Genomic DNA, 12,942 nt, shown 5'->3' on the forward strand with positions numbered 1-12,942 from the left:
GGTCCTCCATGGGCTGCGGGTGGATATCTGCTCCACCGTTAACCTCCATGGGCTGCAGGTGGATCTCTGCTCCACCGTTAACCTCCATGGGCTGCAGGTGGATCTCTGCTCCACCATGGACCTCCACGGGCTGCAGCGTACAGCCTGCCTCACCATGGTCTTCCCCATGGGCTGCAGGGGAATCTTTGCTCCGATGCCTGGACCACCTCCTCCCTCTCCTTCTTCACTGACCTTGGTGTCTGCAGGGTTGTTCCTCTCATATATTCTCACTCCTCTCTCTTCAGCTGAAGTTACGCAGTTTTTTTCCCCTTTCTTAAATACATTATCCCAGAGGTGCTACTACCATCGCTGATGGGCTCAGCCTTGGCCAGTTGCGGGTCCGTCTTGGAGCCAGCTGGCGTTGGCTCTTATCGGACACGGGGGAAGCTTCTGGCAGCTTCTCACGGAAGCCACCCCTGGAGCCCCCCTGCTACCAAAACCTTGCCACGCAAACCCAATACCGCATTAGACTAAGATGCAATGAAAATGCTATATGCGTTATGCTAAATGCAAACAAAATGGTTATTCCTCAATAAATGTCAATCTGAATGTTTATTCCGGAAAAAGGAGGCCTTGTAACATGTTAGTCTACTTTGAGAGACAATAAATGTCAACACAGTCGTCTTACTGCAATGGGAAGAGATCTCCCCACTAACCCCAGATCTCCGTGGCTCTTCAAGGGAGCCTGAGGCTGCAGCTCAGAAACAGAATCATAGAATCAATCAAGTATCCATGTTTTGCCATTTTTTTTTTTTAATCTCTAAGACCACATGGGTTTCCAGCCAAACCATAGAATCATAGAACTGTTTAGGTCGGAAAAGACCTTTAGGATCATCAAGTCCAACCGTCAACCCAGTGCTGCCAAGTCCACCACTAAACCATGTCCCTAAGCACCACGTCTATCCGTCTTTTAGATACCTCCAGGGATGGAGACTCAACCCCTTCCCTGGGCAGCCTGTGCCAGTGCTTGATAAGCCTCTTGGTGAAGAAATTTTCCCTAATATCCAACCTAAACCTCCCCTGGCTCAACTTGAGGCCATTTCCCCTTGTCATATTGCTTGTTACTTGGGAGAAGAGACCAAAAAAAATCTTGACTTTAGATACTGGAGCTATTCCAGAGCAACCCCGTGCATCAACAAGCCCCGCGCTCATCCCAGAACAGGCTCCAGAGAAAGAAGTTGAGCTCTTGCAGCTCCAGCCCATGTTGCCTGCACCAGGCACACAATGCAGCTGCATCCTCACCGTGGACATCAAGAGCTGGAGGGATGCTCACAGCCTGACGCGTACTCCTGAGCCCTACACTGCCCTGACCAAGGGAATTAAGACAACTTAATAAGGGGGGGGGGGGGGAATCAAATTAAAATTGATGAGTGGCTCGCATCCTCCAGCACCAACCCCCACATCACCTGCCCAAATGCAGCTGGGACCCAGGACTCTGGGCTAATCCCCTATTTGACTAATGGGATCTTCTATGAGCCTAATTATGCCCGAGCCAGATTCCAAACCCGATTGCCAAATGTCTTTTATGACAATCGCTAAGTCAGATGCCTGGGCGAGGTTTTCAACGTGCTACGGAGATACAGCAGATGCTAAAAACTCCCAACATTTGCCATCTGGTGAGGCTGCACCGCTTCATCTCAGCGCACGCAGGGTACGTGCGTTGCAAGGTCCGTCGGCTCCGGTCCTTGCAGCGCCCACGTTTCCCCAGCACGATGCTGATGCAACCCTCGGTGGGCACAAAGAAGAGCGGTGAACCTCAAAACTGCAGAGAGCATCAGGAGCAGGAGCACCAACACCAACCCTGGAGCACGAAACGCCAGTAGCCGCTTCTGTACCGCAGCGACGTACGGGAAGGAGCAGCACATCTGGAGGAGCGGCACATCTGGAGCTGCCTCTCACCTCCCGCCTCACTCGGAGCCGGCGGCGTTTGCAAAAAGGCAGCTTTGCATTTTTTTCCCAGTGGGAGGCCTCTCCTGTCGTGGACCTTCGCCCAGCTGGGGTGGAGGACACTCCGAAGGTGATTTTTCCATTAATACCCTAAACTGTGGATTGCGAAAGCTCCAGTATAGACACAAATTTGCTTCTGGCAGCTTTAGCACAGGAACCTCTGGCAGAACAGCAACCATCTAATAAATTAAAAAAAAAAAATAAATTAAGCATTTTTTTTCCCCCTAGAATAGGAAGTGGCACCATTTCACAGCGGCTTGGAGAGCAACATCGCTTTTATTTTTAAAATAAGGGAAAGTGACTTGACTGAAATAGCACAGCTCGATGGCAAAGCCAGGAATAGAAATGAAATCCCAGCGCCTAATCCTCTGTTCTAATCACTGGCCTGCAAGGCTTCATACTCTTAATTACAGCCACTGCTTCTAATAAAAGTTAAAAGATGTTTTTCTTTACAGTTATGTAAACTGTATTTTGGGTCTGATGATCTACGTAAGCGCTTGGCTGCATTAGACAAATATCCGTCTAATCCAGAGTCCTGTTTTGCAGTGGGCAGGGGAGAATTCAAGAAGAGGATATTAAAAAGAAACAGGACTGAGCGCTTTGTCCCTGATTTCATCTTCCACCCTGGCTTAGAGCAAGAAATGCAATATATGAATGTTTTCCTCTAAAATATTTGAGAATGGTATGAGGAGGGTGGTTAAATCTTGAGATGCTGTTAGCTTTATGCTGGAAATGCACTTTCCGCTCACCGTCATCTCCAAATATCCGCGTATTTTTTCAGATGGTTCATCATCCAAGGGCTTGGCTCACATCGTTATTGTTTTGACAATAAGCGCGCAAAACTGGAGCACGGTGAGCGAATGGAGATTAATGGAGGAGCCCGTGACGCCCGTTGAGCCCAGAAGATGGGTTTCTGAACAGCATGACGTTAAACTTCTCATCTGGTGCAAAACCCACCCAGCCAGGTGGGGTGAGACCCGGCACGGCTGGCACTCGAGCGCCTGCGGTGCTGGCAAGGGGGGAAGAAAATTGAGGCCAAAAGAAGCCGAGTGAGACATCACAACCGGAGAAGAGGGATGTCCTGAAAAGACGTCTGTCCTGCTCCGGCTGACCAAAGGCATCGCTGCTCCCTGTCGGGCAATGCCCCATCCCTGGAAACATTCAAGGTCAGGTTGGATGGGGCTCTGAGCAACCTGATCTGGTTGAAGATGTCCCTGCTCATGGCAGGGGGGTTGGACTGGATGAGTTTTGAAGGTCCCTTCCAACCCAAACCATTCTATGATTCCATGAACTTCTCTAGACCCCTGGCCAATGGAGCCAACACCAACCACGAAGCCCACCCAGAAGTGGTTCAATATTTGAGTTTCTCTAACAAGGTGAGCAGAAGCAAGGTGGCTGTCAATCTCCTCTCCCAAGTAACAAGCGATAGGACGAGAGAAAATGGCCTCAAGCTGCGCCAGGGCAGGTTTAGGTTGGGTATTAGGAAAAAATTCTTCACCAAAACGGTTGTCAAGCCCTGGCCCAGGCTGCCCAGGGAAGTGGTTGAGCCCCATCCCTGGAGGGATTTAAATGCCGGGGAGATGCGGTGCTTAGGGACATGGTTTAGTGGTGGGCTTGGCAGTGCTGGGTTAATGGTTGGACTCGATGATCTTAAAGGTCTTTTCCAACCTAAACGATTCTCTGATTCTCTGATTCTAAGCATCTGTGAAACCATTAAATCTCTCGATACTTAAGAGAAGGCAACCTACAGTAGGTGATCACAAGAAGTCAGTCACCTACAGGGACTCAAGGCCCGGCATCCACATGGATACCCAGCAGCAGAATCCAGGTTAACCCGATTGACTTCCATGATCCTCATGACTTGCTTAGAGGCACTGCGAGAAATGTACATAAAGGCATGAACAGAACAGAATATTTCAATTGGAAGGGGCCAACCGAGTTGCTCTTTGACCATCCATGCTCATTAGGAGAAATCCACGGTGATGCCAAGCATCAGCAGATGAGGATCTCAACTGGAGAGTAAGAGTGCTGGGTTTTTGTCATGATAGGGGTGGGAATGACCCCGGCTACGTCGATATCACGGGATAACACAAGACAAAAAGACGTTGAATTTGGGAGCTTGGCTTTGTGCGCAGCCTCTGTGCAACGCGCAATCTGCTTGCAGCGTGGGAAAGCGATGGAGAAAGACGCGTGACCTGGAAAGTGATTTCCCGCAGAGAGCTCTTGGTTTTAATTACAGTCCAGAGCCCCTTCCCATCCTGCCTCCCATGCTGCAGATGAAGCTGTCCATCTCCCCCCCAACCCCGTTGGTTCCAATTAGCATCTTTCCCAGCATCATGCCTGACAAGGGTTGGTTTTTTTTTTAGGATCTCACGGAACCAGCAGAAGAGTACGAAGCCAGAGGGCTGCCTGCTAATTGTTAAACCAAAAACCTTCGGAGCAACTCAGCTGTGATGGATTCAGCTGTTTGAAATGGGCTGCCTGAAGGCTGTTGGGTGGAAAAAAAGAGTTTGAGCCCCAGCCCTGCCCACTTGGATGCTGGACTATTCCATGTCCTGAGGACAGGAATCCTTTTATTGGGCAAGGTGTGTCCAACCGAAGGTGAAAATGGGAAGCGAGAGGACACGGGAGAGCAAGGCAAACATGCGCTGCACCTAGTAGTAACACCATATTGACCTTCTTCCACGCTGTTGTGGAGGCCAAAGCCACAGGAGTTTGGAGCAGGTCTATGTAAAAGCCCTTGAGGTGGCCCTGGAAGCCCTCGCCGTGGGCTGGTGGTGCACCCCTGGCAGCGGGTCAAGGCTGTGGTCAAAGCGTCATCCGTTCAAGGTCACCACCTTGGATCTCGCTGGGTTCGTTCGATAAGCTGGAACCTCACGTCTGCTGAAAAATAACCCAGTGACCTCCTCTGCAAGGCTTACGGGGGAGGAGGGAAGAAAGAAATGAGCACGGCGAGGGAAACAGCGGGGATGTGGCTGTTCTGCTACAGGCAGCAAATAAGAGGGGAAAAAAACCATCTCCCTTTCAATAATACCTACAATTTCCTCAAACGTTCCCTTCCCCAGGCTGGCAGCATCCCCGTAGCAACGAGGGGGACTCCTCTGAGCTTGCTCCGAGGGCAGGCAGAGCCCGTGCCGGATCTCCCGGCCACCGGAGCCAGAAGGGACCTCGGTCCCCTGACCTCCCGCTCTGCTCGCTGGCTGCACGCACGAACACTTGCACAAAACACCCCGCGGATAAAACACTGTGAAGAAAAGGATTTGCAGTGGCATGCCGTGGCCTGGGTATGGCATGATGTCCCCGCAGCGCTGGGGACCGGCAGGGTAGAAGGCTTCTGGACCATCCTCTTCGCCCTTCAGTGATGGGAGGGACGATGCAGCTATTTAGGGCGGAGCTAGATGAGTGTAACAGCAGCCAGGGAGTGGATTCCAGGCTTCAACAAATTCTTCCTATTTTTTTGTTCCTGTAGTGGAGCAAAAACTTCATCGAATGGTTTGGGTTGGGAGGGGCCTTCAAAGATCATCTAGTCCAGTCCCCTGCCATGGGCAGGGACATCTCCCACTACATCAGGTTGCTCAGAGCCCCGTCCGACCTTGAACACTTCCAATGATGGAGCAGCCACAGCTTCTCTGGGCAACCTGGTCCAGCGTCTCACCACCCTCAGCGTAAAAAATTTCTTCCTTGTGTCCCACCTAAACCTACCCTCTTTCAGTTTAAAACCACTGCCCTTTGTCCTGGGAAAACATCTCTCTCCATCTTTTTATCAGCCCCTTTTAAGTATTGAAAGGCCACAAGAAGGTCTCCCTGGAGCCTTCTCTTCTCCAAGCTGCACAACCCCAACTCTCCCAGCCTTTCTCCATACCAAAGGTGTTCCAGCCCTCTGACCTTCACCCAGAAGAAGCTCCTGACTCCCAGCCTTCACTTCAAGAGTCAGGACCACATATCAGAAAGGAGCAGGTCGATACGGCCGTAGAGAACCCAGCACATCCTTTGGGAAACTCTTCCCATCGTGCGTTATCTCAGCATTAAATATTGACCAAGCTTTATGGACTTAACCCATAAAAACATTAAGCCATGGGTGGCCGTGTTCCAACCTCGGGATATTGGCAGTATCAAGACGCCCATTCCCAGATGGACACACCACGGCGGTGTAAAGGCCACCAAATGCTGTTTCAGAACAAGTCCTTCCACGGTAGACACGCAGAGGAGAAGGCTGCGCTTGCAGAGGTCACCTTGGCTGCTTGCGGGGGGGTTTTCTAGACCTCGGGAGCAGTGCAGAAACGTTCAGTCCTCCGGTACCAGCAGATGGAGAAGGCAACAAGGAGCAGAGCTTATTTCTTGCCGCTTTCAGAAATGCCGAAGTGGTGTTCCCGGAGCTACGTGGGTTTTATACAAAGGCCTCAGCGCTTGGCTTCATCAGCTGCAAGGGGACAAGAGGCACCCAAGCTGCCCGCTCCAGCAGCAATGGTCACATCCCTCCTCTGTCCAAGCTGCCCATGCCAATGCATCAAAAAACCCCTTCTCAAAGTTTGGCAGGTTGTGGTTTTTAAGAGATGGCAACCCAGAAGAAAGCCCATCCTACAAACCCTGCCCGAACCTGCGCTGAGGCCAGGTCCACGTGAGGGCTCACAGGAACCACTGGCAGCTTTCTGTCCTGGGTGGAGCGCTCCTAAATTGAGGAGAACCGCTTGTTTTTGGCACAGGGATGCAGCAGGCTTGTGCTCCCCTTCCCACCACGTAGCCGGTGTGATGTTGACCCAACCGCGGGAGAAGAGTTCCTCAACACCCAAGCCCTGAGATGCAGCATCCTCACGAACTGAGCTGCCACCAGGCATGAAGATGTCGTCCAACGGGGAAAATCCAGCCTTCGGGTGAAGAAATGCTCTGAATTTCATGCGTTACGCTACTGCCGGAGGCAAGACGCTGGGAAGGAAGGTCTTTGGGATCTGCTCGATGCTGCAGCCCTGCTGAACGGCTTTGGGAAGCAACCCCACGTCCTTCCTCGGTTTCTCTTCGTGGCGGAGGTTTGTTTTGGAGGAGGGCTGAGAATCCCTGCAGGGACCTGGAAAATCCCCGTGCAGCAGATGCTACAGAGACTTATGTCATTGATCCACCTGCGCTCCAAACCCGAGCACAGCAAGTCTTCCCAATGCCTTCAGAAAAAGGATATAAATTGAGAGAACTGCGAACAAAATTGTGGTTTTGTTCACATTAGGCACAGCGGAACAGCTCCCCAGACACTCAAAACACACATTTTCTAGGTTTGAGCCATCTTTTAAATTGCAGAGCTGCTTTTTTTGGGCTCTTGCAGTCAGAAAATGGCTGCTGCCTGCACCAGGGAGAAGAGTTTGTGTTTTAAAGCCGTGCATTTACCTGCAGCCGCCCCGCTCTGCCCCAGACACCCGACAGGACCGATTACAATCACGCCTCGACCCCAGACAGCTCGGCCGCGTCCCGGGGATCAGTTTGTAAGGGAATACCCCTCAGCTATTTCAGTTCAGCTACACTTAATCCAGGAAGATTTAAACGCTGCATTTTCTCTTCTTCAATATCATGCCAGGCTTCAGAATCGGGGGGAGACCTGCGAGAACAGTGAGAAATAACTTGGGCGCAATTTCATGGTAAATGGGACTTCGGTAAAGACCCCCTGTTCTCAGGGTCCTGCGTGGTGGTCCAAGGCAAGCTCTCCTGATGGTCAGAGAAGGTCCACCTGCTTGTCCTTCAAGCCTCCGCTTGCCACCGCTCCCTGGTGAAGCAGGGGTAGAGATGCTGCCCGCTGGCAGCACAGCCAAATCGTCCATGGGCGACGGCACGAGCAGGTCCTTTCTGCTCCCCACAAAGCCTTCTCCAAGGATTGTGAGCAGTGGGATGACTCTGCACGGACCAATAACCACAGACACTTTCAGACAGAGTAGAAAAACCCAGTGACCTGGCATAAAACCCAGCCGACGCGCCGGCTGCAGCCGGCTCAGAGATTTCACAGCTGTCATGTTATGCTTTGTAGAAAAGTTACCGTTTTAAGACAAGCAAGGCAAGTCTAGGGCAAGACAGCATAAGCAAGAAATTCCTGCTGGGAAGAGCTCTACCTTTGCTGACCACCGAGACAAACCTGCTATTGAGATCCTGAAGATGAGCAGATGCCGGCTCACCGAGTTGAGACGACACAGCAGTACTTCCTACCGCGGCCTCCGGAGCCGGATCCAGCTGCTAAACCCATCTCACTACGGCAGCGTAAGGCAAGTCCGGCGAGACCCAAGCGCTTGGCAACAGCACGTTCCCTGCGGATGCAGGGGCCGACGGCATCCCCGACCCGCACGCGTGTGATGGGACCAGCCCCAACTTGGTCCACTGCTGCACCGAGGACACGAGGAATGGATTCGGAGCAGCCTCTGCCGTCTCCTACCAAACCAGATGCTCTGGTTCCTAAATCCTCCATCACTGCAGGGTGTGGGGCATCTCTGAGTGCAAACTCCACTGAGATCAGTTGACCTCCCTTTTAAGACCAGACAAGTTCAAGAGGGAAACTCTTAGCCAGAAACCTTGTTGAAATGACTATAAGACTTCATGTTATGAAACTTGGAGCAGGAGGTTCCACCAGAGCTCCCTTCCAGCCTTGGTTCTTCTTGGAAACAAAACCAAGCACTGGAAAAACATCTTTTTAAATTGTCCTACCAAGGAGACTTCAACCCTGTCTCTGGTTGAAGGCGATTACTCAACCTGCCCCGTACCACCCCGTTTTCTAGATCCACCCCCTCCCCAGCCTCACAAATAATCCCTGTCTGTTTCCTCCTTTTGATGCAAATGAAGTATTTCCAGTTGTCATCTCCAACACACCACGTGATGCCCAGATCCATCCTCAGAAACTCCAACTGCCCCAAGCAGAGGTGACCCCGAATAATTGCCCCCCACCCTGATATTGCACATATCGGCCCCATCTCAGGGTCCCTCCTTGGTTGCCCGTGGACAGCAAGGCTCAGATGCAGCCCTGGGTGCAGAGAGGTCCAAGGTGGGAGCTCCAACACCCTTAAGTCCTGCAAGTGCTTGAGCAGCAGCCAGCAGGTCTGGCCTTGCCAAAATCAGTCCTCTAAGGTCATCCCATCCCTGGAAACATTCAAGGTCAGGTTGGACAAGATCAGGAGCAACCTGATCTGGTTGAAGATGTCCCTGCCAATTGCAGTGGGGTTGGACTGGATGACCTTTGGAGGTCCCTTCCAACCCAAACCATTCGATGATTCAACGGTCCCTACAGCAAAGGGCTGAAGCAGCGCTCTTCATCGAGGAAGACTGAAATAACGCAGTTTGACCCTCACCTCCCATGGCTAGCGTTCATACACCCACCAGCTCAAAGCCATCACTTTGGTAGCCAGCCACCGCAGCATCAGAGACGTCGCTGAAAGCAGGGCTGGAGGTGTCTTGAAAAATCACGTAAGTTCAAGATCTGGCTCACTAGCAGTCAAAATTTCACCTCTGCTCACCCAAGGCACCCATGGTGGTATACATTTTAATGCTTACAAGCAAAAGATGAAGGTAAAATAAAATAAAATAAAAAACCAACTTCTTCCACAGGGTCACTGAGAGCCAGCAACTGTCTGACCTCCAGCGAGTGGCTTCCTATTCATGCCTCGGCTATAAAGAGGCATGGCACTCGCTGCTTCCTTCTGCAGAAGTTTTCATGTCTTCAGATATTTTAAGCCCCACGAGAAATGCCTGGTTCGTCTGCGCTGTAATGCTCCTCGTCTGAAGCAGCTTTCCTAAGTTTTAAGACTCAGACAGGTACGGAAATAAGTATATTGTATAGAAATACATATTTTTTTGGCTTGTGCTCGTGGTCAGAAACCAACACTAAAACGCAGAGATACCCTGAATGCTGAGAAGCTCGAGGTGCAAACGCCTGAACTGGCTCTGCCCTTTGCAGCTGCTATCGCCGCAATCAAAAATCAATTTTTAATTTGCACAGCTCATGCTCGGCTTTATCTGTCCCGGGCCGGAGAGCATCAGCCACTTCTGGAGATGAAATCTCTGCATCCCTGGAAGCTTTCCCGCAGATCGGCATAAGCAAGCCTTGCTTCATCTGTGCTTCGCTATAGAAATCAGAGCTGGGTAAAACCCCCAGGGTTTTTGGCCATCCCCAGGGCCGTGGAGCAAACAACCCCATCCCATCATCCCTGGCCGTTGCCTCCAGCAACTCCCCTTGCAACCCACAGCCTCTCCCCTTCCCTTGAGTCCACTGCGGCAAACGCCGTCCCATTTCTGGTGGGAATAAGGTGGTTTTTGCAGCCGGACCTCCCTCGTGGCGAGAGCTTTGGGTTGGAGGGGGTGAGGTAAAACTTCTCCGTTGGGAAATCGCTCCCTTAGCGGCTCCCACTGACCTTGAGGCCTCAGCAAAGCTTTCCAGCATGCTCAGAGGGGAAGGTCAACAAGGGAACGTGATTTTTTTCCAGCCAGGACATGAGGATCAAGTGACTTTGGTGTGCTTCCACCGGAGCGGGACGTTTGGCTGGGCTGAAGGGACAGGACCGTTGTGTCACCTCCCAGGGATGCAGGTGGAAACTGTCCACTGAGTAGGAATATCTGCTCCCTCTAGTGGCATCTGTTTTTTTAATTTTTATTTTATTTTTAAAGCTAGGAGACCTGGTATGGGCTCCGTGTCAGCCCCCGGCAAGGCCAAGGCCATGAATTGCCGGGGCTGAAAGGACGCGTGGCCATCCAGCAGCCACGAGCAAATCCACCCATGGTTGGCTTGCTCTCCTCCAGCAGCAAAGCCAGCAGAAGGTTTCCATGGGTTAAGCCTTTCTATTTGAGACCCCAGGTGCAGTCCTCCCACCTTACCCAGCAGCTTTGCATCCCGTAATACGCCTGCCTAGCCCAAGCACTGCAAAAGGAGAGAGAACGTGTGGGTGGAGGACAGGTCGGATTAGTGACCTGCAGCGTCCACGCTAGCTTCTGCGGTCCAGCGCGCGAGCGCTAGGGGGAATGGACCTTCCCCCGGGAAGCCACTGATCCTGCAGCAAAGCCCAAGGAGATTAAAGCTCACTCACTCGATGCCTGTTAACCCTTCACGCTGCTTCGGGAACAAGCTCCTGCTTCACCAGCTCTCTCCTGGGCTGCATCCAGAGCAGTGTGGGCAGCAGGGCGAGGGAGGGGATTCTGCCCCTCTGCTCCGATGTCCTCAGACCCCCCTGCAGCCCTGCCTCCAGCTCGGGGGTCCCCAGCACCAGACAGACATGGACCTGTTGGAGCGGGGCCAGAGGAGGCCACGGAAATGGTCCGAGGGCTGGAACCCCTCTGCTATGGAGAAAGGCTGGGAGAGTTGGGGTTGTGCAGCCTGGGGAAGAGAAGGCTGCGGGGAGACCTTCTTGTGGCCTGTCAGTGCTTAAAGGGGGCTGGTAAGAAAGATGGAGAGAGTTTTTACCAGGGCCTGCAGCGATAGGACAAGGGGTGATGGTTTTCAACTCAAAGAGGGTAAATTCAGACTAGATCTAAGGAAGAAATGTTTTACGCTGAGGCTGGTGAGACACTGGCAGGGGTTGCCCAGAGCGGTGGGAGATGCCCCATCCCTGGACACATCCAAGGCCAGGTTGGACGGGGCTGTGAGCAACCGGATCTGGTTATAGATGTCCCTGCCCATGGCAGGGGGTTGGACTGGATGAGCTTGAAAGGTCCCTTCCCACCCAAACCAGTCGATGATTCCGTGACCTGCTACAGGCAGCAACCTACTGTACCCTGCTCCTAGCTCGTGGCCTCAAGTAACATCGTCCTTCAGAGACTGCTTGTGCAGGCTGCATCTGGCAACACTGAATCTCCAATCTAAACCTACCCTCTTTTAGTTTACAACCATTACCCCTTGTCCTGTCAAAGGTCAGAGCTCAGTATTTTTGGGGATGGGCAAGCAAAGCCTGGCTTAAATAGCCAGCAGCGTACCCTGCACAGACCCAGCTAGACCTGGCCACCGTGGGCAGCCGTGTCCGCCACCCAGCGTCCTTGTCATTGAACATCAAAACTATCTCCCTCTCCAAACAGCACCTGCCTTGTGAGGAAAGATCCCCGTGCTCCGCGATTTTATCAAAGGGGATCTTCCAAAAGCTCGGGGAGATTAAGCCTGCCCTGGCGGGCAAGGCCACGTCGGAGGTCCCACATGAAAGCACTCGCTGAGCTGGGAGTTCCCGTTCCCGTCCTGCGTGGCCATGAGATCACCCGGCCGCAGTTTCTGCGCGCCAGCTGGAAGGACGCAGAACTAGTTGCGAGCAGAAATTGCGCGGCGGGTTGCTCGCCGGTGACGCTGGTCGGTTATTAACACCTAAGAGGCATCGGTTGAAGAGAATATAAATTTATGAAGTAACGAACCGCCCGATTTGCAGCTTGCGAGCCATCAAAGCATGAAACACCGGGCGCAGAGCAGGCGTCTCAGCACGTTGTCCGTATGCAGCTGGACCTTAGAAACTGAGCGCTCGCTCACTGTTCGGTTTGAAGCTTCTCCTTTACAAGAGGAATCATCTCTGCCAGGAGCTCTGCAGAGCAGCGGGACAACCCGTGGCTGCAGCATGAATCACGCTGCCTTATTAGGGAGATCTAATCCAGGGAAACCATTTAAAACCACGCCACTCTCTAAACCCATGTATTTCAGAGGACAAGGAATTCTTCCTCTAATGTACCTTTCCAGAGGGAACATCTAAGTTGCCCCTAAGAAGGAGAAATGCCTTTCACGTGCGCTTATACCTCTTCCTCCTATAATTGCTTTACGGAGGAGCAAACCCGCTCTCTGAGATTTGGTGCACAGCCCCATGAGCAATCTAGCTGGAAGAGCCGTCCGTAAAATACCTCTACGCAACAGAAATGAAGAGAAGGGCTCTGCTCTCTGCTCTTCCACAGCGCTGGGAGACTAGCAGGGTATCTGAACTTGCAATTTTTATTGCGTTAACCCATCACCGAGCTCGGCCGCACGCGCCTGTGATGTGC

General features: G+C 52.3%; 1 protein-coding gene across 4 annotated transcripts in view; it reads right to left on the minus strand.

Moving 5' to 3' along the window:
• The window catches only part of ARHGAP39 (Rho GTPase activating protein 39), a 155,737-nt gene that overhangs the window by 50,858 nt on the left and 91,937 nt on the right, over window positions 1-12,942 (minus strand). The gene's annotated exons all lie outside the window — the stretch shown is intronic.

This window comes from Nipponia nippon, unplaced genomic scaffold (genome assembly GCF_047370975.1).
Source record: "Nipponia nippon isolate SJK-2023a ecotype South Korea unplaced genomic scaffold, ASM4737097v1 scaffold_1, whole genome shotgun sequence".
In the NCBI taxonomy this organism is placed as follows: domain Eukaryota; kingdom Metazoa; phylum Chordata; class Aves; order Pelecaniformes; family Threskiornithidae; genus Nipponia; species Nipponia nippon.